The 23,688-nt window shown below is 42.9% G+C and overlaps 1 protein-coding gene across 6 annotated transcripts in view; it reads right to left on the bottom strand.

Annotated features, from left to right (window-relative positions):
• Positions 1–23,688, bottom strand: part of FRMPD4 (FERM and PDZ domain containing 4) — a 683,266-nt gene that overhangs the window by 106,103 nt on the left and 553,475 nt on the right. Inside the window, exon 1 of one of the 6 annotated variants that reach the window (XM_081793717.1) lies at positions 7,028–7,330. The exons of the other annotated variants lie outside the window; for them this stretch is intronic. The gene's annotated coding sequence lies outside the window, so the exon portion shown is untranslated. Of the gene's footprint in view, positions 1–7,027; positions 7,331–23,688 lie in introns of those variants that run through there. 6 annotated transcript variants of the gene reach the window in all.

The raw sequence follows: 23,688 nt of genomic DNA on the forward strand, positions 1-23,688 counted from the left end.
CCGTAAAAGCCTTTTATTTTGTGCAGTTCTTTGGAGCTTCTTTCTCTTTGCTGGATGGAGTGCTGCCCGAGTCATGAGTCATTGAATAAAGCCAATTAGATCTTCAAATTTACTCAGTTGAATTCTGTCTTTTTTTTTTTTGAAACATACTAAAGAATACATTTAGAGCCTTGCGGCAGAACAGGAATTTCCAAGTATAATGTGAAATCCAAGAGCGACACAGGAAAAGACAAACAGGTTCAACTACACGGTAATTTAAAAGGGCAATACCATAAGCAAAGTTGCAAGACAAAATGCTGTCAGAAGACGTGTGCAAATCATACAGAACAGACAAATGTAAAATGTACATAACAGATAAAGAGTCTGCAGAAACCAGAGCTAATCCAATAAAAAATGGTGAGGTATATGATCAGGGATATAGATGAAAATCATAGAAATGGCCGAGAACGTTCTGAAAGACAGTCTCACTGATAAACGCAAAGTAAAATACTGCTATATCACTTTTTTCCCCTTGATATAAAGATGTAAGGTGTTGCAACCTGTTCTGGGAGGGCCATCCTAAGCTTCCAAAATTTACATGCCGTATATTATGGGTCTCAACAATTTTCTTTCGAGGCCTGTGTCCTGTCAGATAACTGGGTAGTGCTGTGTACCTAAGGATGTGCACTGCAGCACTTTATTGAAAACAAAAATAGGGGGAGAAGCAGGAGAATAAGGCAGTGCTCTTGCAAATTAAATATATTCTTTCAGGGGGCGCCTGGGTGGCTCAGTCAGTTGAGCATCGGACGTCAGGTCAGGTCATGATCTTGCGGTTCGTGAGTTCAAGCCCTGTGTCGGGCTCTGTGCTGACAGCCCAGAGCCTGGAGTCCGCTTCAGATTCCGTGTCTCCCTCTCTCTCTGTCCCTCCCCCGCTTGTTCTCTCTCTCTCACTCTCTCTCAAAAATGAAAAACTTTATATACTTTCATAGGCAATTCAATAGAAAGCTTGAAGGATAACATTTTAAAAATTCTTTCAGACATCGGAATAACAAGACAAGGTGTTGGAAACATAAAGGCAACAACAATAACAAAAAAATTACAAATGATCAATTCAGAAGAGCCAACACAAAATTGGTAAGGATTTCTAAAACCAAGAAGTGAAAAAACAATAGGGAGAAAGGAATTATCAAATGATTCCAAATCGTCTCTGAGCTGAATGAACTGAGAACTTAGCTGGAAAGCCTTTAGCCTCACAATAAAAGCACCTTCACACCTGGATGCATCACTATGAAATTTTAATACACGAAAGATGAAGAAATTATCTTTAAAGCTATACAGAGAAAAGATACATTGAGGATACAGGAGTGAGAATCAGATCATTATCGGACTACAAGGACTGAAGGCTGGAAGGCAATGTAGCTTGAATTAAAACATCCGTGGGAAAATAATTTTCCACCGAGATTTCTATGTCAAGTGAGAGGGCAGAGTAAAGACATGTCCACGACATGCAAAGATTTACAGAGGTTACTGCCCGCTCACACATCTTCTCTAAGAAAATGGCCAGAGGATGGGCTCTAATAAAATCAAGAGAGAGAGAGGTCAAGAAAGTCAGGGCTCCAACACAGGAAAGAAGGAAGCAAAGTCGTAAGATGACAGTTTGGTTGGTAGCTCAGAAAATCATCATTCCAGATCACGGCAGGATGAGGAATTCAGTGGGGACAAGGTTGGGAAGGAAGGTGGTTCCAGAGATTTGACTCTACCATTGAGATGGACAAAGTATTTAAGACAGGACATGCAAGGGGGGAAATGAAAACACAGAGACTGCTAGAAAATAAAAATAAAAAAAAACAACTTCAAAGTAGTGGCAACATAACCAGCAATAATTAGTGATACAACGAATACCATATAGTCATGATAAAAATTAAAACTTATCAGGGAGCTTGTAGAATCAACCTACAGATAGGGCCCAAAAGACTCAGTAATGATTACAGAACAACTGGAAAAGTTTTCAAACTTTGCATTATTAAGGACAAAATATGTTTTAAAAAAAAAAAAAAAATATATATATATATATGGGAAAGAAGGGGGTTAAGGAGAAGGGTAAGGAGCTAGAAAGGTGCCTGAAATATATTTTCATTTCACCAAGTGGAAATTGATAGTGTCAGGACATGCTGTTTACAGTGTAAGGAAAAAGAAATGAAGGTATGGTCTATCAATTAAAATCACAAAGATAAGTGACAGTAACAACTATCCTCAGAAAAGAGGAGCGCTAGAAGGAGGTAGGGAATGTTGCCTCTAATCGAGCCAGTATGTGACAGAATGAGCAACAGTAGATCAGGTCTAAAATTGCCAATCTTAGAACTACCAGTTTAAGCAGAATACGTAGAACAGGAGTTGGCAGGTAGTTTCCTGTAAGGGGCCAGATGGTAATTATTTTATTGTAATTATTTATCTTTTTTAAGTTTATTTATTTTGAGAGAGAGAGAGCGTGCGCGAGCAGGAGAGGGGCAGAGAGAGAAAGAGAGAGAGGGTCATAAGCAGGCTCTGAGCTGCCAGTGCAGAGCCCCATGTGAGGCTCAAACTCACAAACTGTGACATCGTGACCTGAGCCAAAACCAAGACTCGGATGTTTAACCGAATGAGCGAGCCACCCAGGCGCCCCCACACGGTAAGCCTTTTTAGGTCATACGGTCTTGATCGCAACTACTCAACTTTGCTACTCAACTTTGCTGAAGGAGCACAAAAGCAGCCATGAAAAAATGTATAAAGAATGAATATGACTGCGTTACAATAAAACTTTATTTACAAAAACAGGCAAATGGCCATAGTTTGCTGAGCCCAGATCTAAATACACATGGGAAATCATCGCACTACAAACACTACAGAGCATGATTTTAAAGATGAGAGAGACATTAAAGACATTAAACTTACTTTTTCATTTAGCTCCTAGGAGGAATGCTTTTCCTTGATTCGTAAAGTCCCGTCAAGAACAGAAATGCTCCACTAATATTAAACAATGGAAGCTTTTTCCCAGTATTAAGGACAGGAAAGATCAGTGACCAAAATGTACTTAAATGTAAGCTTTCTTCCAGTATTTGTCCTGGTAAATCACTGATACACGCATCCCCTTGGCAATCTTAGAACTGAATACCACTAGGTTCTGAACTCCTTAAGGGCCGCCTGGCTGGCTCAGTTGGAAGGGCACACAACTCTTGATCTCAGGGTTGTAGGTTCGAGCCTCACGTTGGGTATAGAAATTACTTAAAAAAATAAAATCTTAAAAAATAAATAAACTCCTTGAAAGTTGCATGACGTCTCTGTAATTTCAGTCCCCGTCTGCCACAACGTACGGGATACAGTCGGTGTGCAAGGCATACTTGGAAAATGCAGATGTAACAGCCAAACTTATCAATTCAGGCACACTCAGTTTAAGTCAATAATATTTTATGATGTTTCACAAAGAATTCCAGAGATGTAACTCCCCACATGAAATTTTAGAGCCCTTGTTTTAATTTTGAACTTGGCATAGCCAGCTTTGCTTTATCTAGTTAGAAGAAACAGAAAGACTATAAAGCAAGACGATGAATCAGGGTTAGAAACTTTTGTAAGGTTCACTTCAGGCTGTAGAATTGCATGATGAATAACAGGTCCTTTTGTATAGGTATTTCAAAAGCCATCATAAAATCTTTTAAAAATATGTTTAAGGCAGGGCGCCTGGGTGGCTCAGTAGGTTGAACACACGACTTGACTCTTGATTTTGGCTCAGGTCATGATCCCAGGGCTGTGGGATCATCATTGGGCTCTGTATTGAGCATAGGGCCTGCTTAAAATTCTCTCTCTCTCTCTCTCTCTCTCTCTCTCTCTCTCTCTGCCCCTCTTCCCTGCTGGTGCGTGCTCATGCTCTCTCTCTTAAAAAAAAAAAAAAGAAAGAAAAAAGAAAAATATTTTTAAGGCAAAACTCAAAATGCACTGCTGATGATAAGCACTTTCTAAAGTTTGAGAGTGATATCTATTAACATTGAAGAGGCAATCATATTCAAGTTTCCAGTGATTCATCAATTCAAGGAATTGCCTTCTCTCATGAAAATTTAAAAAAAGAAAAAGGCTCCCATGGGAACTTAAACTGTGTTAGAAATGAATTGCTTATTTATATTACACCCCCCCCTTCCCAACACCAAAGGAAAGTTAAAGCAAAGAAATAAAATTTTGTGATTTTAGTTCACATACAGCCTTGTCTATACACGGGAGCAGAACCACACTTCATCATTTAATTATAGATCGTCTCACATGATAATTATGCAAAGTAGACTTTCATTATGTCTCAAATTGAGCCCTGAAAAATGTGGATTCTGTAGGTGGAAGGAATCAGCTGATGAATTTTTGCTATGGAGCTCTGCCCTGTTAATCACAACCATGAAATTGGAGTGTAGGGTGAGGGAAAGAAAAAAGAAAATGTTTGGTAGAAACATCTGGAAATAAATCTAACTCTCCTTTTAGGAAAAGTGCTGCCTTTGAAATGTTATGCCTATAAATATTATTTTATGGGCATTATAAAATCATGCACAATTAAGAAACAAATTAAGCATGGAAAGGCCACAATTCACTTTTCATAGGCCTGTCTCTGAAAGTGTTTAATGATAACAGTGTATGAAAATGGAGGTTATGGCGACAAAGAGTTTCAACACTTGTTCCCTGCTCACATCAAATTTAGGGGTTTGTAGATGATAATAATAAAATCCCTAACACTTTTTATTGTACCTAGGTTGCATAAAAAGATAAACGTTTCCTGTGTGTGACGATTATTGCGAAACAGAATGTATCACTTTTACTATTCAATTTCAGATATGTTACAATCTGAAACTGTTCACACCTGTAAGTTTCTCTCCCCACAGCTTTTTCCTTGAATTCTGCAAATTTGTTAAGAAGCAGCTGAATGAACAGTGAGTGGTTTGATGTCTGGAAAGGTAAGTGCGTTGCCGCTTTCACGAATATTATCATTAGACAATAAAAGCTTCAAATGAAACACTTGCTTTTGGCCTAAAGGAAAAAGTCATGTTGGCCATTGGCTTAATTTAAAACACATGGGGTTAAATTATCTCAAAGATTCTAACATTCAAACCTATCAAATATTAGTGGTTCTAAAATGTCTAGGTCTACATTATGAAAATAATCCAACACACTCAGTAAATAGTCTAAAGTATTTCAATGTGTTTTCGACCAAATATTTGGATAATATTGACTAGGGAAAACCCTTTATCCAGTAAAAGCTGACGATAAATAATTATCCTCCCAAATTCTTAGAGAAAACATAAGAGAATTGGAGCCAGAGTACTTTTTATAAATGTTGACAGTTCTCCATCAAAAATAATATATGTATACATATATACATATATACATATACATGCACACATATTTGAAACAAGCTGAAGCATATTTGAAAAGAAGATGCATTTGAAGTACACTGGTAAGTGGGGCGTCTGGGTGGCTCAGTTGGATGATTTTAGCTCAGGTCATGATCTCTCTCTCTGCCCCTCTTCTGTGCGTGCACATTCTCTCTCTCGATCAAAATAAATAAATAAACTTAAATGAAATATACTGGTAAGCAACTGAATGTTCTAAGCAAACTGACATAGTTGTCGGATGCAGGGTTTCCTCACAAAATAAGTACACTGAATTGGAAATATATTGACTTCTCTCCATCATGGAGAACCCTCTGGATTACTTTTAGTGGAGAGAGAAAGCCAGATCCATAACAGACTAGGGTGTGTGAGATGGCACTGGCTCGTTTCTTATTTTATACCCAAAGGCAGGAAATCCCGGGCTCTGACAGGTTGCGATTCATGAAGACGCCTTCGTCATTTCAGTTAACAATTCTCTTAATTACTGTCCTTCACCTACCACCGAAATCAAATTAAAGACATAAGAATTCTATACACCAAGCCAGAATGGCCTCGAAAGTTGCAGTTCCTCAGTAAGTTAAACACAGAGTTTACATATGACTCAGCAACTCCACTCCTAGGTGGTACCAAAACGAACTGAAAATGAGTGCTCAAACAAAAAAATTGCACATAAAGTGTTTACAGCATTGCTATTTATGATATAATCATTTATCTATTAATGGAAATTTGGGCTGGTAACACCTGCTCCTTATCGTACACAGTGCTACTATCCATATATATAGACATATGAACACATACACACGCATACATACATATATAATAGAGTATTATTCAGCCCGAAAAACCAGTGAGGTCCTGGTCGATGCTACAACATGGACAGACCTCGAAAACATTCTGTCAAATGAAGGAAGCCACCTAGAGCAGAGACAGAGAGATCATGGAAACTTGACGCCCTCTCCCCAGACCTTACTCTGTATCTCTTCCACCTGGCTGTTCTTGAGTGACATTCTTTTCTAATAATCCGGTGATCCAGGAAGTACAATGTTTCTCCGGGTTCTGTGAGCCGCTTTAGCAAATTAATCGAACCCAAGGAGGGGACGTTGCATATAGGTTGGTCAGAAGCGCAGGGGACAGCCGGCACAGCGACTGGCCCCTAAAGGCGAGAGGACAGTCAGGACCGTCTGGTGAAACTGAGCCCTTAAACAATGGAATCTGAGGACACCTCCAGACAGAACTGAGTTGAGGACACCCAGCAGGTGTCAGAGAATTGCTCGGTGGCGTGGGGAAAAGACTCACACTGTGGAACAGGGCACAGAATCACAGCTGTTCTGAATGTACAAATGTCACTACTGGTAAATTTTAGGCTATGGGTGTTTTACCACAGCAAGAAAATGCACTAAAGTACTTCATTTTGAGGGGCTAATTTGCTCCCTCCACTTCCCTTGTTCCCCTTCACGCTCCCCTGGGGCACTCCCTAGGAGGAAGGATAATATTAAAAAGAAACGAATGTTCTTGTGCAAAGTCCAAGTACTTGGTTTCCTGAAACATTATTCACATGCTCTTTTCTAAGGAAGGGGATGGGGAGAGTAGGAGGTGGGTAGGGTATTCAAGAAGGAACAATCTGAAAGAAAAGACGCAATGAATCCTACCCGGTACTGGAAGGTTTCTCGGTACTGTTTGGGCAGGTTCTCAGTCTGATACATTGCGTCTGTGATTCTGGGCAGGAGACTTCTTCCTGCAGAATTACCTTTTGGTCCTCATACTTCCTGTGTATCAATGAGCGGACAGCGGCCGCTAAAGCTTAATGTCTGCATTCTCTGCTCGGTAATGTCAATAGCTAGATTCAAGAAGAGAGGCCACTGATTCAGATCAAACCTTTCAGTGGGCGGCCGGCGCTGATGAATGTTAAACTCTGCAGAAAATACGAACAGCATGCAAAGAGAGACCAAGATACAAACATCAGACACCACAGAGGTCACTTTTTTTTGAGGAACCACAGGATATGATCTCTTTGGCGTTAGATCCCTACTTCCTGTTTTTAATAAAAGCAAAGGATAAACTTTGAGAGCGATTAAGACTGAAAGTCGACTGTTCTGGAACCAGCAGTTGGGCAGAGGTTCAAAGTGATTTGGGATAGCTTCCATGTGGGTTTTTAGTTCTTTTAATATCTGCCCAAAGCTCCCCGTCCAGTATTTAATCAACTCCCGGCTCTAACAACAAGGAAGAGTAGGGAAGGTCACAGCATGCAGTGGGAGGGGGCCTGGCTTTGTTACTCTGTCGCGTCAGCTTTCAGTTTCTCTTTCCATAATGCAGCAAATATTTCTCGAATGCCTCTAACGCACAAGACAGTGTAACAGGCTCTTCATGAAGCCCAAAGGTATATCAATATATTGACCATCTATTTCAAGAGAGTTGTATGCACCCGGCCCTATGCATACATTATTCCTAGGTTGTGAAGCCCAGGAATTGATTAATATTTCCGATTTTCAGAAGACACAGGTGTAGCTCCGAAAGCAAACTATTCCTATTCTTAGAAGTTTGCAGTCTGGCGAACGCCGACGCATACGTTCATGATTTTAATACACAGGAATATGGCTAAGTCACAGCATCAGAGAATTTTTTGCCCTCGAAGGGATTTGAGTGGTCAGACTGCAAACCCTTGACAGATGGGTATCTGGACACAGTGACTTGTGCAGAGACAAATAGCCATTTTGTGACACGGGTAAGGGCAGATCCCAGGGTCGAGCATGTGACGAGGGTTTGCAACAACGAAAGCGCCATGAGGTTCTGGGGCCCAGGAAAAGCCTGACTGAGAAGGTAGCAGAGGAAATCAGACTTACGGGATGAGTAAGCATGGCAGGAGGGGACGCCCGGAGTAGGGAGGGATCGGGGCGACCAGAGAGTAGTAAGAAGGCTACAAGGGCATAGATGCTGGCGGTGGCCCATGACCTGTATTCCTCTACGCTTCCTGACTCCCACGGCGGGATTCTCCTGGAAAACTTTCCAATAACTCACCTCGCCGGAAATCCTCGTCTCAGGTTTTACCTCTAAAGATGCAACCCGAGACGAGGGCCACGTCCTGGAGTGTTGCATCGTCGGACGTGAGACACGTACTTCATTTCATGCAGGTGGGGAGCGGACAAGTTTTCATCGGGCAATTATTATTAACTTATCAGGGCAAACCAATCCAATTCGATCATTTCTATTCTCTGTCTCGAAACGAAACCAACGTATCCTCCGGGATCTACTTTAACATCTGAGTTTCGGAGTCAGGGGCGTACAGTGAAATTATGGTAGTTAATTCACGATGATGGCATATTGGGCAAGGAGGTAGAAAAAGGTCTTTCACTCATTCACGCATTTCATGAATATTTTTATTAACCTACTACATGCCAAGCCTTGCTCTAAGAACTGTAGGGAGAGCAGGTAACAAACAACAGGGGAGCTCACATTTTAGTGAGACGGACAATAAAATACGGAAATCGACAACACATAATGGGAGGGGCTAAGAAGCGGTGTGGAGAAAAATGACAGGAAGTGGATTTTAACAAGGGTCAGGAGGCAGGGTGGGAGGGGGAGGCAAGAAAGGCCTCCTTGAAATGATGGACTTCCAGCAAGAATGTGAAGGCGCTGAGGGAGGGAGTCGGGTGGATTCCTGAGGGAAGGGCACATCTGGCAGAGGGAAATGCAAACGAAACAGCTGGAAGGTACCAGGCATGTTTGAAGAATCCCAGGCAGGTGATGGGCTGAGGGGGGTGGGCTATAGAGCACTCTACTGGGAATCAGGGAGGGCTGGCCCACCACACAGGGCTGGGTTAGGAGCCTCACTCCCTCATACATTCACCAGGTCCTCGACATCACACGCGGCACTGGGGGCACTGTTACAGGCCCGGGAGCTCGAAGGCCTGCCTGCTCCCTGCTTTCCTCATGTTTCCCTTCCTATAGAATACTGTTCCCACCCCTCATCTATTCGCCTAACACTTCCTGCTCTCTCAGCTCTCAGTCCAGTTACCACTTTTGTTAAGAAATCTTTGGGGGGCGCCTGGATGGCTCAGTCAGTTAAGGGTCCAACTCTTGGTTTCGGCTCAGGTCATGATCTCAGTTTCTTGGGTTTGAGCACTGACATGGCAGAGCCTTCTTGGAAATCTCTCTCCCTGCCCCTCCTGTGCTCCCACTCTCTGGATCTCTCTCAAAATAAATAAATAAACCTAAAAAAAAAAAAGGCAAAACAAAACCAAGAAACCTTGTTTGGCTCCCTGTACCCCAGGCTAAATTAGGGGACTTCCCTCTTTTGGGGGCTCCTGTTCGAGCCCGAGTTTACTTTCTATAAACTTTGGATGACACGGAGCTGACCTTCTTGCTCTACTGTCATTGTCTCCTACAAGACTATGAGATACTGGACGGCAAGGGCCACAGGTTCAATGTCAAGAGCTATAGCATTTGTTACAGTTTCTAGGACATGGTAGGTGCTCAATAAATATTTCTGGAATAAATGCCAAGAGAACATTCTCAATGCCCACTTACGTGACAAACTCCGACAGAAAATGAACTATTGTCAAGTCCACTTTTCATTTTGGGTTCTGCACTGAACTCTTAATCTTGCAAAAAGGTCCATGACAATTGGCGAGATCACTGCCTTACGGCCCACTGCCAATGAGGGCCACATCTCATTGGATAGGGATAGACACCTAACGCAAGGGAATCCAATTCATAGGCTGACCACTGGTCCTGTGATTTGGCCCAGCACTAAGAGATGAGCTGGGCTAATCAGTGTCTCTGCTGGCAACAGAAACTAGGAAACAAAGTCTCCTCTCAAGCAAATTAGATCCAGATACCCGGAGTCGATAACCAAACTCCTTTCAAGTGTCCCATCTCTATACTTGATCTCAGCCAAAAGGACAAGAAGCAAATATCCCATCTCCAGAGGTGAAGGAGAATTCATATATTTCTCTTTAGTCAATGTCATCGGGTTATTGGCTTTAATAAAAAGTCATTACAACAAGACATCATCTACACAAATGAAAGACAGCAAGAAAATAATCCATTTTAGGACAATAAGAATTCACAGATACAGTTACATTATGCCAATTTTTATCCTGCTCAAAAGCTATAATAACTCGGACATACACCGGATGAAATTTGTTACTGTACTCTATAAAAAATAAGAGATTTAACAAATAACTTAGTAAACAATAAAAGAGTGTATAAGACCCTTTAATCTTTTCTTAAAACTTTAGCTACCACACTGGCATAGTATATTTACTTAAAATTATTAAGCAGGTTACAAATGATCTTTGGCTGTTACTTAAAGCAAGAGTTCTTGACAATTAATGTGGCACTAGTGTAGATTTTTATATAAATCTTAAAGTTGGGATGCCTGGGTGGCTCAGTCGGTTGAGCATCCGACTTCGGCTCAGGTCATAATCTCATGGTTCGTGAGTTTGAGCCCCGCATTGGGCTCTGTGCTGACGGCTCAGAGCCTGGAGCCTGCTTTGGATTCTGTGCCCCTCTCTCTGCCCTCTCCTGTTCAACACTATCTCTCTCTCAAAAATAAATAAACCTTTAAAAAAACCTTAAAGTCATTGTGCCATACTTACTTTTCAGATACCACATTTTTCAATTGTATAACTTCCATTATTTTTAATGAATTCTAGCACTCTCCTGAGAGTTACTAGCTTTTCATTTACCATACATCTATTTTCTTTGAGGTCACTGAGCACGGTTATGCTCATAGTCATCACCAATACTGGTCTCTATTGATTATACGTCAAGTAATTTCAGAGTATATCCTGGACATTGTGATATTATATTGCGGTGTCTGTGTTCTGTTGTATTTCTCTAAAAAGCATTTATTTCAATCAATTATCTTGGTTAGGCTCAAACTGCATACTCTATCACTTAGGCATCAGCTCAAATTTCAGTTTGGTTCTCTTAACCTTGGCTAGACTGCTTCTAGTGTGTGGTTGAGGAATCTACTAGAGATCTGGGCAGGGTTTATCGAGAGAATGAAGGAGTTTTGTTTTGTTTTTTTTCCAACTGGAATTTTAGCCACTTGACATGGGGCCAACTGTAACGTGCCCTTAGATGAAAAGCCATAAAAACTGGCAAACATCCCTTGCCATTCCTTTCTTCAAAGTGTCAACACCCCTCCAGGATCTTCTTACTTCTGTTCATTTTCCAGTGCCTGTGGTAGGTGTTTAAATTTTTTTCTTATCGTGTCTAGAATTAATAGTTACGGTATAGAGGAAAATAAGTCTAGGAGGAATTTCTTTGGCCATACTGGAAAGAGAAGCCCATTTTATTTTTATTTTTTAATGTTTATTTTTTATTTTTGAGAGAGAGAGAGAGAGAGAGAGCAGAGAAGAGTCAGAGAGAGAGGGAGACACAGAATCCGAAGCAGGCTCCAGGCTCCGAGCTGTCAGCACAGAGCCTAATGCAGGGTTCAAACCCACAAACCGTGAGATCATGACCTGGGCCGAAGTCAGATGCTTACCTGACTGAGCCACCCCGGAGCCCCATTATTTTTAAAATAAATCTGCAACTTGAACTTGTCACCTACTCCAATGTCTTGCTTTCTCATGGACTGAGGTTTCATTTTATTTTCCAAAGATATTTTATCTCCTACTTTCCACATCTTTTCTTTCATCGCAGATAGATGTCTTTTTTCACTAAAGTAAGATTTTGCATGCTAAGAGAGAGGAATAGTTCATCAGGTATTTCTATACCTTGGAAGAATTACTCTCCATGACTATCCACATTACCTTCTTTAACTCAATGGTCTTTAAGCGGTCTTTTTTTTCCCCCTCCATCGACTACTTCCATTTTCCTGGTAGGTGGTTGGAAGGTGGGAGTATTCATTCCTTTGGAAAGTAACACTTTCTATTGTGAATGAATAAGTAACATTTGATTTGGCATCCTAACTCTTTTGTGCAATGAGGTAACACACAAATGACTACTTAGATACATGGACATATATATTATGTGTTCTCAGTAGGGGTGATACCGCTCCTAAGAGGGTGGAAATTGGTTCTTGAGAGGCAAAAAAAATCTTAATCTTCTTATATAGAGAGAACAGATATACATGCAATATATAAACTTGTATACAGTAGAAGTACCTGTGTTATCAAAATTAAATGGAGGGGCAATTAGGGGGGAAAAAAACGTTAAAGAAAGCTTCTTTTACTTGGGAGGAAATAATGAAAAAAAATTGAGAAACACGGACATCAGCACACGCACACATATGGATCTCAGAATACATATTAGCTATAGACAATTATAACATAGCTATATAGATAGACATAGATTTTATATCTATAACTGTCTTTATATCATTTGGGTGTTCTGTGTGAATCTGTGAGTTTAATACGATGATCGCCTTAAAAGCTACGTATGCTCCAACCTACGTGTGGGACGTGATTACCACTTCCCACAGTGGAGAAAAACCGCACAAGGCTAGTTCTGGGCAGAACTCAGTGCGTCGCATCTCATCAGCAACACTCAAGTGTGCGCAGCCCGCGCCCCAATCCAAGCCGCCCTCTTAGGTTCTATTGGGTTCCTAGGAACTCTGTCCCCGTCTCCCACGCAGGTACCTCAACTTTGGCCAAATGTGATGGCTTCAGGCTCCCCACGGTCTCTCACCTCTATGCCCACAGAGCCCTCCGATTGTGGAATGTCTCAACCGCCATCCTTGTGTGAGATAAAATCGTGCAGGCAGCAACACCCAACTCAGAGCCTCTTCCCCCAAAGCTTCCAAAGGCTCACTCTGCAAATAACGCCTCTCCATCGCGCAGCCCGCCGGCCCCCCTCCTCTCCTGGCTTCCTTTCTACTTCTCCAACTGCACTGCTCTTACTTGGCTCACGTGACAGCGGTCTGCATAAGGGTCTCCTCTCTTCTACGGAGATGCAGCCCTCTCCAGGAGCAGGTTGATTTGGGGGGATTTATTGTAGAAACGCAGAGTACCTAACACAATGTCATCTCTCCCCTAGGCATGAGGCTTCGGCTTCTGCAGGGATCGAAGGATAATGAGAAGACATGATTTTTTTCCTTAAGGGGCTTAGAATTCAGTAGGTGTCTTAAGACAGGTCCCTGGATTCACAATCTAACAAGAATCAAAGGGGCTTCCAGGGACAGCCCTCATGAGATTCAGGCATCTCTGTCTCTCAAAGACCTCTGGCCAGCCCAGAGGAAAGACACAGCACATCCAACTGGCCTCAGAGGGAATGCCGACCCCTACCTATTTTCTTCCGACAGACAGAAAGTGGCTCAACAGTGAAGGATCCTTCAAATTAAATGATCCTCCTTTCCTCTTCAGTTCGCAAACAAGATTGTTCAGATTTGAAACACGACCCGGGTAGCAGTGGGCTGCCATAGGGTTGGGTGGGGAAGAGCTCCCTACAGCACCCGGGACACCACGGAGAAGGTGCCCTCCAAGGACTTCGTTGCGCCAGGACTCAGGACTCCGCCTGCCTCCTGCAACCTTGACAACGGATTTGTTTTGCCCCCTCGGATTCCCACAAGAGTGCCTGAGGGTGCTGCCGGGAAGGAAGGAAGGAAGGGACTGACAGGTTTCCACTTTCACGAACGTCGCCTGGAGGCCTTAAGCGGCCGAGAATGCACTACGATAAAAAGGAAAATGCCCCTGGACAGATGGACCGCCTCCAGTGTCCTTGCAGGCCCAGACATATCTCAGTGTCTGCATTGATGTGGCCTCTGAGCAGAGCGGGAATCTCTGGTACTGTTCCTCCCCCCAACCTCAGCATGATTAATTACAAAGAAGTCTGAAATGAACCTCTTTTCCCGAGTTTGCTTTCATTATATATATACACAAAGAAATCCATCCAACATGAAGTGAAAGCCCTTCTTTTTATGAGAAGCACATAGAACCAACCCACTTGGACTCTGAACTTAGCTGCAAATACTTCTGGAGTTCAGAAGTCTGAAATAGGTCTCACTGAGCTAAAATCAATGTGTCTGCTGGACTGTACCCTATGGAGAGGCTCCAGGGGGAAATTGGTTTCCTGGTCTTTTCAAGATTCTAGAGGCCACCGGTATTCCTTGGCTTGCGGCCTCCTTTGATTTTCAAAGTCACCAATGGCGAACAATCGGTTCACATTTCATCATCATCAGTTTCCCAACTGTTTCACGTTGCATCACTCTGACACCTTTCTGCTTCCCTCTCGCACATGCAATGGGTCTTGTGAACCGGAATGATCCAGGCCGATCTCCCTGCTTTAAGGTCCGCTGATGGGACACCTTGATTTCACAAGCAACCAAGATTTCCTCCCGGCCGTGTTATATAACGTATTTACAGATTCTGGGGGATGAGGGCATGAAACTCTTTGGAGGGCCATTATGCTACCTACCAAATGCATCTTTCTGGGGGAACGGGTTACTAGCTGTGAACAGATCTTCGAAGGGCAATTTAAGAAGCACTTGGGTTCAGTGCTAAAAGGTTTCTTGAAACACTAAAACAGCTTGATGCTAAGACTGTAACTGACCTGCTGTGTGTTCCCAGGTAAGGGGTTTAAGCTCATCCACGTGGGCCTCGACTTTATCAGGCCTGAGTAACAGAGAGGGTCACAAGTGAGGTAAGATATAGTCTTGAAAAGATCGGGCTTTAAAAATCAATTCACAGCTTCCTTTTTAGCCCATCACGAAATGAAGTTTTCTGGATGCTTTTGTAACCTACTTAACAAACGGGGAACATAAGGGTGATGAACCTGCCATATTCATGGCAAGACAGCAAATCCTGATGAGCTAGCCATAAGCGGGCTTTCCGGGTGCCCCCCCCATCAACCCAACTTCGAATAATCATACACATTAATTAGTTCTCCATGAACGGCATCACTTGAGGGGCTGCCTTGATCTGTCATTTCCAGCAGGGAACGATGGATCGGGTGGAGGGGACAACCAGACAGCCCAGGGACCCGCAGTCCCTCTTGTGAAATCAGAGCTTCTCTTTATGAGTAAGTAGAAGGTGAAGACGATACAAAAGCTGTCAGGAAGGAGAGTCCCTTTATTGATTTTCCTGTTTAATGAGTACCCTCAGGAGATAGGAGAGTGTCAGAAGAGAAACCTCATTTTTAATGGGGCATTTTATTGGGTTGAAGATGTTAATGAATCCCAGCCCTGAGACTTCTAACTCCCTTTCAGTGTGGATTTAAAATGTTCCCCCCCACCCCCCGCCACGCTGCAGGTTCCTTTGAGTCTGATCTTTCGCTGTCCACATACACCCAACAGAATATTCTCATTCTCTTGAGACTCGAGGACTGAGGTCCCTGGACTCAGGACCCCCTTGTATCTGCTTATGAATTGCTGGGGACTTCAAAGAGCTTTCACGTATATGCGTTGTATTTATTGAGCTTTACCATGTTGGAAACAGAAGCTGAGAAAATTTTCTAAAATGCTTATTAATATATAAGAACAATAATAAAGCCATTTAGGGGCGTCTGGGTGGCTCAGTCGGTTAAGCGTCTGACTTCAGCTCAGGTCATGATCTCATGGTTCTTGGGTTCAAGCCCCACGTTGGGCTCTGTGCTGACAGCTCCGAGCCTGAAGCCTGTTTCGGATTCTGTGTCTCCCTCTCTCTCTGCCCCTCCTCTGCTCATGCTCTGTCTCTCTCTCTCTCTCAAAAATAAATAAACATCACTTTGCCCTTTAAAAAAAAAAATAAAGCCATAGATTTTAACACAAGCCACACATTTATAAAATATAACCATTGTCGCAAACAAGACAAATTAGTGAGGAGGGTAGGATTGATTTCCACTTTCACAAATCTCTTTAATGCCTGGATTAACACAAGACAGCTGGTTGCTCGTCTCGGCTTCTGTATTCCATCTCTTGTGAGATCGCACTTGCAGAAAATGTCACTGTGTGCTTGTGACAGACTGAGAGGAAAAAGGGCAACTAAAACCTCAGCGTTATTACGCAAATAGTTTCAATATCCTGGACCCCCTGATGGGTCTTCCAAACTCCCTGGGGTCCTCAGCTCACACTCAGAGAACAGCTGATCTAGTGGTTCTCACCAGGGAGATATGGACCCCCGAGAAAGGACAAACCTATGGGCTGCACAGAATATGTGCTGAGGCTGAAGTCAGAGAACAGCTGTGTTAACAAGCAAAGTTTTGGGGCACCCGGGGGGCTCGGTCGGTTAAGCGTCTGACTCTTGTTTTCCGCTCAGGTCATGATCTCACCGTTTTTGAGTTCAAGCCTCCTGTCAGGATCTGTGCGGGCAGCTTGGAGCCTGCTTGGGATTCCTTCTCTCTCTGCCCCTCCCCTGCTCATGCTCTCGCACTCTCTCTCTCTCTCTCCCCCTCTCTCTATCAAATTAAAGAAATAAAACATTAAAACAATTTTTTTTAAAAAAGCAAAGTTTCGTTCTAGGATTCCATGTTATGACTGTAACTGCATTTAGTCTTTTTTTCTAAAAGTAATCTCTCTACCCAAAGAGGAGTTCGAACCGGGACCCCAAGATCAAGAGTCGCACACTCCACTGACCGAGCCAGTCAGGAGACACCGAATTTTGCCTTTAAAGCTGGGAGTAACAGGAAGTGTTTTGGGGGGTCTGGTCTCTCAGGAAGTCTCTGGGGGCTGTTCTACCTTCTTTTCTCTACCATGCCCTCTCCATAGGGCTGGCTGACTTTTTACCCTTCGTTGTCCGCTGAGATTTTGTTGAAGTGGAAGTGTTTTAAGTGGCGTTCGTTGAACCAGTGAGCTACAAATAAAAACAGGTTTCCCTTGAAGCCCCTTTTAATAAGCAAAACAGGTAGAGCAACATTATGCTTTAAAGGTACAAAACCAAAGTACTCCATCAATGTCCCCTTTGGAGATTTCCTGGCCTCGCCTCTCAATTATATTAAGCAACTAACTTCAAATGTTTTCTGCGGTCCTACCTTAAATATTCGACTTTGCTGGGAGGGAGCAGGTCAGATTTTCAACAACTGTGGTTAGTTCACATAGAAAATGATCTGTTGGCTATCCACTGTGGGGAGGCTCTTAGGCAGTTGTTCCCACGGGGGGCAATGTTACGCACCGCGGTACATTTGGGTACCCTTGGCAGTGTCTGGAGACCATTCTGGCTGCCCGGGCTGGGGTTGGGACGTGCTACTGGCCTCTAGTGGTAGAGCCCAGGAATGCTGTTCCACGCCCTGCAGCCCAGGCCCCCAGGACGAAGAAGCCCAGGGCCTCAGTCGTCAATAGCACCGCAATTGTGACTCTTGGCTACAAGGAATGACTTTGGCTTTCATTTTCATCTTAGAACAAGGGCCCGTCTTTTTTCTGAAAGTGGCATTTATTCTTTCTTCAACGGGACCTTCCTCACTTCTCCTCCGATCGTATCTTTGAAGGAGTTTTTAGAACCCTAATACGATCGGCTTAGAATGTTTATAAGATTTGAAAATGGCGGAGTGCATTGTGAGCTCACTTTAACATATCACTTGAACACAGGGTCTAAGAGTTATTGGGGAGGCAGTGTGTGAATCTAAGTTTGAAAAAGAGTAAACGGGGTTTGCTGTTGCAGGAATCACCAGATGTTTTTTGTTTGTTGTTCTTTCAATTTTTCTATAATGTTTATTTAGTTTTTTGAGAGAGAGAGAGAGAGAGAGAGAGAGACAGAGTGTGAGCAGGGGAGGGGCAGAGAGAGAGGGAGACACAGAATAAGAAGCAGGTTCCAGCTGTGCTGACAGCTCAGAGCCTCACACGGGGCTCGAACCCATGAACGGTGAGATCACAACCTGAGCTGAAGTCGGACGCTCAACCGACTGAGCCACCCGGGCGCCCATGGAGCCATCAGAGGTTTTTAAAGTCTAGAACAAACTGAGAACCTCAAAAAGCAGTGTATAAGGTATGGCATTTTGGGAACAGTGATTACGTTCTTTAGGGAGCCCTGTCACCAGGAGTCCCTTAGGAACACCTGGAATATCTGTCTTTTGAAGACAAGGCAAGGTGTTTTTCAGAATTTTATATATATGAAGCAAAAAGCTCATGAATCTTACTATTTTTTTTGTGGCTGTTTTCTTCAATTTAGAAAATATCACCTTTACGAGAAACAGAAATAAAATCGCTATTATGGTATACAAATGTTCACTACTGACCACACAACATGACCCTAGTTGAAGCAGATTAAAGTTTTGGTGACATCGTCATTGACAGACCATAGCTTTAGAGCTGGGAAATTTTCAATCAAGTGAACAATAATAATTAGGCAACCCCTTTACAAAGTCCTTCAGATTTGAGAACATATATCATATCATGTAAATGTAGACACAGTCATTCAGATGGTGACAAGTTGAGGACAGATGCTTGCCTGGAAGGGTAGGAAAGAGTAGGTCATGGGCCTCTCGTGGAGTGCTCCAGAAAAGCCAGGACATGGCCTGATTACTTCCAATTACAAAGCAGAATGAACATTTATCAATTATGAGACAGAATTACTGTTGTGAGCTGTAGTCTTGAACCACTAAAACATAGTTCATCAAGATATAAAGCCTGAAATGGATCGTGCAAGGAAGGGGAAACAAGCAGGAAAGGAGAGGGAAAAACCCACCCCAGTCTAGTTGTCATTAAGCCATTGCCATGTTCGATGTCATATAAATGCATACTTGAAAGAAACTGCACACTGCCCATACTTCAATTCGTGTGCCAAATAGTCAAAAATTAGATAACAAATTGTTCCCGGGCACCTGGGTGGCTCAGTGGGTTAAGTGTCCGACTTCGGCTCAGGTCATGATCTCTCGGTTTGTGGGTTCAAGCCTCGCATCGGGCTCTGTGCTGACAGCTCGGAGCCTGGAGCCTGCTTTGGATTCTGTGTCTCCCTCTGTCTCTTCCCCTCCCCTGCTTGCCCTCTGTCTCTCTCGCCCTCAAAAATAAATAAAACATTAAAAAAAACAAAACAAATTGTTCCCATAGCAACGTCTATCTGTAAACAGCATAAATATATTTTATATGCAACTTAGTAAGGGTTTTCTTATGATCATTTGTGTAGTTTTCATTTAATTAATTCACAGACATGCTTGGCTGAAGAGTGAATTATTCATTGTGGGAGAAGGGAGCGCAATAGTTCAATAAATGAAGGTCAGGCTTAACGATCGGGGAGAGAATCTTGACCTCAAAGTTTGGATTTGGATGCAAGTAACTTAGAGACATTTCAAACAAAAATGACATTTATTTTTACTTACTGCGATGACAGTACTTCTGTGTTTTGTACTGTGGGTGTTGCGGGGAAAAGCTGAAGGTAGATACACGTTTAGTCCTCAAGCTAAGAGTGTGGAGTTCTCCCCGTCTCCCAGGCATCTTCTGGATGCTGCCCGAAGGCAAGGCCCGAAAGGCTCCCGATTTACCAGGAGATGCCCTGGGCTACCTCCTGCCAGTGGCTTTACCTCCAGGCAACGCTTGGGAAATTTACAAGTACTCAAAAGGGATAACAATGTACAAACAACCATAAAGGGCTATTCGATCTTTTAAAGTTAAACAGCCGAGGAGTCTAAATTAAGAGTATAAGGCAAACACTGGAACGGAGGGTAACGGAAGCGATTTGAAGGTACTCAGTGCATATCGCGTTCCACACGTGAGCTCTTTGTGAGACTCCGGATCTTAGTATGAGGCAGCTCAGAGGGGGAGCCAGAGCACAGCACTACAGGGGACTTGTTGGATTTAGATGAGGAAAGCAAAGGGCGTGGGGAAGGGAGAGACATTATTTATGCCAATTAGTAGGCAGGGGATTCTTTGGAATGATCACTAGAAGTGATGGCCCTCCACTATGGCCCTCCTTGCCTCTCCAGGGGGGAAGCAGAGTATGTCTCCAAGACTGAGGTAGCTACCCTCCCCAGCAAAGGGGCAGGAACTTCTGTGCGTCCATTCACGGCGGGGTTTTTTTTGTTGTCGTTGTTGTTTGGGTTTTTTGGGAGACAGCCTTGGAGAAACAGCTGCGAAGAGCAGTCCCCATGAGGGCAGTAGAGGCGCTGGGGGGCCCAGGGGCTTCTGCTGAGTGGGCTTGCAGGGCAGGAGGGAAAGTACTCTGAAGGCCCCGCAAGCACTTAGGGAGAGGCCTGTTGGGCCAGTGGAGCCTCTCAAGGCCAAGGCCACATTGCAGGCTGTTGCAGAGCATTTAGCCATCTGGGGGTATGGCATGGCACCCGGAGATAGGCTAGGAAGGGGACGGCCCCGGACAAAAGCAACCAGCTTTGAAATCGGCCAAACCTAGATTGCAACCCCACTGACCGCCTGTGGGACGTTTCCTGAACATTTCCGCACCTTGGTTTCTCATCTGTAAAATGGGGATAATACGTCACCGGGTTGTCAGGACGATTCAAATCAGGTAAATTAGTGGACAGCGCCTAACACACAACAGGTGCTTCATAAATGGCAGTGACTGGGGTTTAGGCAGTACAGGTGATGCTGTAAACCTTGACAAATTTTACCTAATTTTGTTCCCTCCTCAAATATTCTCCCCTCCCAAGCCGGTAAAAATTGATCTATTTTCATTTCTCTTTTTCCAGATTCATTCAGTCACATAATGATTGGAGTAGTATTGCTGTAAGTGGAGAAAGACCAGGGATTTGGGGGTCAGCTTGTCAGATTCCCCCTGTTGGGTAGTGAAACTGACTTTGTTTTTACGTCTTTGTTTTCTTAGCTGAGGATCACGGTGAAGTTTAAATGAGCCTAGGATTATAAAATGCCAAGGAGGGGCTGGGCACAGAGCAGGCATTCAAGAAATGGGTTTGACCTCTCTCATTTCTTGGGAGAACAGCCCATATAGTTGTCACATTAACTGCCCTCCGATCCTCAGTCATCTCTAGGCAATAATACATGAATCCCGGCAGCGAGGGCTGGACCCCAGCTCGGGTGACAGATAGGTTTCGCCATCCCGCTGGCACTGAGCGGAGTCACTACAGCCTCCGCTCGTCTTTCTTGGGTCTTCTTCTCTGAACCAGGAAAATGCAGTGTTCTTTAGGAGAGGGCCTCAGTGCACACGTGTTCACACTTCTAGATCAATAGAAAATTCCATCAGGATCGACAGGGGGAGCCTGTGCTTCAGTGGGAAAAACTGCCTGGAACACACCGATCCTGGTTACCGGATTCTATGGGAGCTGTTTTATAACTCCTGCAAGGTCAGGGCCGTTCTACTGACTGCCTTCACGACAGTGTAAGCGGACTTCGCCTCTATTTGCATATTTCTTTCAATATTCCCGATCTGTACGCGTATCTGTTTCTTGGATTCTCCTTTGGAGTACTTGTGACATCACAGCACCTTCTTAATTAATGAGTTAAATAAAATCCTTTACAGGGGTTAATTTTATATCCGTACAAGAGTCATGATTTTACCTTGTTCTGAAAATGATCTTTTAATAGGTAATTATTACATAACTACTAATATATCTAATGCCGTTCCAGATACTGCTGCAGCTACATGAATATGTTCTATTCATTTTGGACTTAAGGCATTTACTTCCTGAGTGAAGCATCAAAACTAATGTCTCATTTACTAGTGCTCATTTCTTCCCATTGACATATATCGTGTTTCTAATCTACATTCCTATGTCACTAGACCAAGAGAAATATCAGAATTAAATGTTATTTTACCAATAGAAACGGAGTAAAACCTAACAGCAGCAGACAGAAAATTAGGAATATGTTCTTTCAAACTCCTATTTTTCAAGTCTCAATCTGAACTTCTAAAACCTTAAATAATACATAAAAAATGCTGGTCTCTCATTGATGTAGGTGAATACGGTCATTCCCATTCTGCTTATTGATAACCCGAGGCATAGAGAAGAAATATCGTAATATTTAATTACCCTTATATTTTAAGTATCTTCTTATATGCTTAATGCTTCAAATCAAGAGAGAAATTTGAAACTCCGAGTCTCATGAAAGCCAGCTTGAAAGCATTTGCCCACAAGCTTGCATTAGTATCAATAGTTTTCTTTACCACAATTTAGTTCACCTAAATGTTCGCTGCACATATCCTGAAACTTCACTTTCGAGGAACTTCTTTGGTATTTGAAATTTAGATGTGATTTTTGTAGACCAGATAACTCTGAAATTGTAAAATGGAAAATATGGACCTTGCCCTGGTTCTCCAGACCCCAGCCCAATGCCCAGGAGATATCGGCATTAAGCCTTTCTAGTGTACCTTCCAATGGCCATTTTAATGACATACCAAAATTCACATCCAATGGAATTCTCTGTAGCTTTTAAAAAGGAGGAGAGAGGTCTATGGAAAATTCTTCAAGGTGTACTAATTTAGCCTTTAATTGATCATATGTATTGTAAATATTTTCCCAGTTCCCTTTTACATTGGTTTTGGTATTTGATCTTAATCTATTTAAATTTTGAAAGTTACTGTTAAGTGCAATACTTATTGCCAGCTTAAGGTATATGAAGAAGGACTCTTAGGTGAATAAACTGTGCAGGAAAACCAGATGAACTATAAAACTAAAAGTTAAAAGACTTGGAAATGCAAAGCAATTACCAATAACGTGTTTCAAGCTGCTATACATTGATCTGGTTATCTGAAACTTTTCCTAATGCCAATATTTTCTCGCTCACCGAAATGAAGTGTGTGTGCAGATTCGACTTACGTTTTCAAAAGCACTGAGCCCTGGCTGACTCTGGAGGGCAGCAAAGAGGCCTCTCCATTTTGTGGCTGTCATCAGTAGACTTATTTTTCAGAGGATCTTTCTAAAATTGTGGGTAATGCTTTAAATACACATAATTGGTCGTTCTTAAAACAGTCCCAGATATGAAGACATTATTATACACTGAGGCCGACGATACCGCAAAAACCTCGATTGGTTCACAAGCCGGAGAGGAAAAGTCCAGTGTCTTCTGGATAGTGAGCTAGGCTCTTCAGAACCTGCCTCAACCTGTCTGTTCCACGACAATCTGGCACGGTGACTCACTAAGATCCAGGGACACTGATCCCAGCATGGGGAACACCAAAGCCCTGTCATGAGCCTGACAGCCCATGCTATTCCCTCTTTGCACAAAGTCCTTGGCTTAACTATGGAGAGTGAATTTCTGCTCATCATGTGAGCATCATCTCATCTACTCAAACCATCTCCAATTCTGGTCATTTTCTCTAGTTCAGCCCTGGCTACACTCTAAGGTGATTATCTTCTTATAGTATATTGATTCCCTCCATGAAATAGTCAACTATTTAGTGTAGAGCCCCTTGCTTCATATTCATTTTTAAATCCTACCACACAGTAGCCACCGCGTGTTTAAGGAATGGATGAGTCCAAACATGCATGAATGAATAGTTAGAGGGAGCAAGGGTTTTTAGGTTCTGTTTTCTTAGAAATTCTATGTCAT

The sequence above is a fragment of the Panthera onca genome, chromosome X (assembly GCF_046562875.1).
Source record: "Panthera onca isolate mPanOnc1 chromosome X, mPanOnc1 haplotype 2, whole genome shotgun sequence".
NCBI classification, from domain to species: domain Eukaryota; kingdom Metazoa; phylum Chordata; class Mammalia; order Carnivora; family Felidae; genus Panthera; species Panthera onca.